We start from the raw sequence: 4,177 nt of genomic DNA on the forward strand, positions 1-4,177 counted from the left end.
GTCAATGAAAAGAATGAGTTTGTGGAGATTATCTCCTTACCGGGTGGAGAATGCGTATGGATTATCGTACCCATAAGTCATGGACCAATAAAGACCATTCTCAATGCTCTTTATTTAATAAATATTGAATCATCTTGCAAGTAGATGATGATGTTGCTTCTTAGACAATTATTAGAGGTAAAACCAAATTTCCTTAGCCCCAGAGAATGAATAAATGATATTTTTTCAATTTCGTATGGAACATTTGGTTCCAATAGATTGTCATTTAGCTTATGCAATGCTCCTGAGATTTTTTAAAGTTGCGTGTTATCGATCTTTGTGAATACGGTTAAAGAGTCCATCAAGGTGTTCATGGTTGATTTTTTCATTTTGAGTGATCCATATTACGAATAATTGATCCAACTGAGTAAAGTGTTGCATCATTTTGTCGAGACAAATCTTATTCTTCATTGGGTAAAATGTCATTTCATAGTAAATAAGGAATTGTACTAGGGAATAAAATTTCAGAAAATGAGGTTGAAATTGATCAAGCGAAAATAAATGCCATTGCTAAATTAACTCTCCCAATTTTGGGGTAAGGTGTGCAGAGTTTCTTAGGTAATGTCAGATTATATAGGCGGTTCATAAAACAATTTTCACAAGTTGCTTTTCGTTTGTGTAAATTGTTTGGAAAGATATTGTCTTTGACTTCGATGCAAATAATGTGAAGGTGTTCTTGTGTTTGTAAGACAAACTTGTCTCAATCCAATCCTTATTTCTCCTGATTGGAGTGTTTCCTTTGAGATGATGTGTGATACTAATTGTGTAGTCCTTGTTCCTATCTTTGGGCAACACAAAAATAAACCCTTCCATCTGGTCTATTATGCTAGCAAGGTGCTAAATAGTGCACAAAATAACTATACCGTCACGAACGAGATTTTTTTGTTAACGTGTATGGCTTTGAGAAATTTAGAGCTTATTGCTTAGTTAATAAGGTGATTGTTCATATCGACCAAGCCTCACTTAGCTACTTTAGAGATAAAAGAATTCAAACCAAGGTTGATTTGGTGAGTGCTTCTATTTATAGAATTCCATTTCTATGTTAATGATTTAAAGGGTTGTAATCAAGAGTCTGACCATCTATCTTGTCTTGAACCTAGTGTGGCATTGGATGAAGAAAGAGATATAGAGGAAAATTTTCCTGATGAGTTGTTTATGATGCTTTATTCATGGTTCAACCCCATTGTATGCAGACTATGCTAATTATCTGGTTTGTGAAAGTGTGCGTGATGGGCTGAGTTGTTATCACAGAATAAGTTTCTCTTTGATGTGAAAGAAATATTTTTGGGACAAACCCTGTCTTTTTGGGGAGTGTGATGATCATATAATCCGTCGGTGTGTTCTAAATGTTGAGATTGAAGTGATTCTTAAGGCTTACCATGCGTCACCGGTAGGTGGGCAGTGTTGACAAACAATTTTGGACCTCCACAATATAGATTAATGATTGAGTTTCTTTGATTTGAAACGATTTAAAATAATTTATTTTAGTAACCTAAATGTTTTCTAGTTATTTTTTGAAATAATTTTGTCATTTATATTTAAATTTTAAATAATAATATGTCTTTAATATATTTTACATTTTATAAATATTCAATAATCATCTTTAATAATATTTTGTTTGATTAATTTAATTATGTAGTAGTTTATATTTTTCAGTTAGTAGTTTAAAATTGAATTAGCTGTTTAAGTAGTAAAGATTAAGAAAATCATTAATTAATTTACATTAATTCATCTTATTTGATTTTTAGCTTAATTTTTCAATAAAATTCAATTGAAGGCTAAATTCTTAATATACCTGGCTAGTTCTAGTCTTAATTTCAAAGATATTGGATCATTTTCTCCCAACGATTATAAAGTTCATTCCCATAAATTCCGATACCAGAAAGACCCAGCCCAACACCAATTACATAAGGTAAAATTTTCAAATCAACAATATTTTAGCATTTTATAGGACCCCTTAGCTATAGTTTCAATATTTATTAAATATGGAAAATTTTCAAAATTTCAATATTTTAGCATTTAATGAGACGTCTTATCATCATTTTCAAATTTATTAAAAATGTCAATAGTTTAATTTGTTATTTTTCTGATTTATGTATTTTTTATTTATTTGAGTTGAAAGAATACAATTATATAATAGCATAAAGGAGAAATCAAGGGAGAAAATATTTTTGAAAAAGGAACATATCACTTAAAATTATAATCAGTTAGAACTTTAAAAGTAGTAATTGATTGTATTCATTTCAATATGATGATATGTGTATTTTTATTCATTTTGTTTTTCATGTTTAAGTTTGTAGAATTACATTTGTATTCATATTTTTTTATTAGTTTGTATTCATTCTAATAGGTATACTAAATGAATTTTTAGTTAATTAAAATGATACTTGTATCCATAAAAAACTATAAATACGATATTTGTAGTCATATATACTTATGTAATATGTGTTCATTTAGAAAGGATACATTATTGGTTTGTATATTTTTTTCGAAAACGTTTATTCTTCAAAAAATTTCAGCAAATTCGTATTCCAATCATCAAAACATACAAATTTACAATCTTAGTAACAACCAAGATTTGTATTTCAAAAAATAGTAATAATTAGTAAATAAAAAATAATATGTCACAATTCTATTGTGAATACAATTTGCACCCTTTGACTCTCTCTCTCTCTCTCTCTCTCTCTCTCTCTCTTCTTCTTCTTCTTCTTCTTCTTCTTCTTCTGATGATGATGATGATGATGATGATGATGATGAGGATGATGACTTATGATGACTTCTGATGATGATGATGATCTGTTCCATTTTTTTTAGATTTTATTTTCACAAAAATCAAATTTGAATCTGTATTCGCTTGTGCATTAGTAACCCTACAAGAAAAGTTTAAAATTAATAAATATGAATGTATGAAAAATCAAACAACATATGATATATGAATATTAATGTACATTAGCACAATCTAAGATATCTCAAATGTGTAAAAAAACTCACAAAAAATTGAAAAGAGGATATAAAATCATAAATACATAAAATTTGAAATACAAAAAATATTTGGTGAATATGAAAATAAAACCAGTCCTCTTTTCAAACAAGATCGAAAAGATGACAGAAAATTCAAAATGAAAACATTTGGCGACTTCAAAATTACCTATTAAATCAAAATTACCTTTAAAGGACAACATGTTCTCGAAATCTCATTGAGAGAATATGAAAACATTTGATGAATATGAAAACAAAATCAGAACAAAATATTTGGTGACTTTAAAATTACCTTCATCAACTGAGCGATTTCTTGATCTAATTGATACATTTTTTTTAACAAATTGAAAGAAAATTGAAGAGTTAATTTGTCTTGAACAATGACTGAGAGAAAAATTGAGATAACGTGAAGAGAGAAAGAGAATATTGACTTGCCTGAAAACCTAGAAACAATGGTAATGAATAATAAATGTATTTTTTTCACAGATTAGTTGCGTAGAAATTGATCCAATGTGGGACAGTTTTGAGAAATAAAAGGAAAGAAAAATAGTTATATTAGGATTCAAATCATTTTATAAAATATGTACATTTTGAAATTTTTAATAACTATTTTAAAGTGTAGATGTTTTTACTAATTATGTTAGAAATTGTGACTAGTTTGCTCATTTTTCTTATTAAACAATTATATTTTAGCTTTTTATGGGCTTATTTATGTATATTATTTTATGTATATGGTTTAACTTGACATGTACACTTAAAAAATAACAAATTAAAGATTAGAGGAGAAAATCGTTCAAATAAGGTAAATGTTGTTGAAAATCCTCATTACTTACATTACAAAGATGAATCGACCAAAAAAGGGCGCTTCTCACCCTTCATCCTCAAATTTCATTATCCATTTTTATTTTCCATTGATAATCTTTGTTTTTTGTAGATGTCAATTAAATTGATTAGCGCTTTACAATCTAGTTTTAAATTGGTGTCGATTATGGACAAACCTCACGTATAAATTTTTTATTTTTATTTGTCACGAGTCATGGATTATGATTAGATGATATCGATTTAGTAAAGTGTTAATTTAAAGTTAGAAATTAGTCATTGAAGTATTATGAGTAGATGATGAATGTATGATTGTCATGACGTTGAATTAGAATTTGAA

General features: G+C 27.8%; 1 long non-coding RNA gene across 1 annotated transcript; it reads right to left on the reverse strand.

The window, feature by feature from the left end:
* Positions 1–2,513: 2,513 nt before the first annotated feature.
* On the reverse strand, positions 2,514–3,447 carry LOC109120359 (uncharacterized). Its single transcript, XR_002027816.3, has 2 exons — positions 3,311–3,447; positions 2,514–2,909 (listed from the first exon to the last, which is right to left on the reverse strand). It is a non-coding gene; the product is annotated as an uncharacterized lncRNA (long non-coding RNA).
* Between the last annotated feature and the right edge of the window lie 730 nt (positions 3,448–4,177).

This window comes from Solanum lycopersicum, chromosome 5 (assembly GCF_036512215.1).
Source record: "Solanum lycopersicum chromosome 5, SLM_r2.1".
Classification (NCBI taxonomy): Eukaryota; Viridiplantae; Streptophyta; class Magnoliopsida; order Solanales; family Solanaceae; genus Solanum; species Solanum lycopersicum.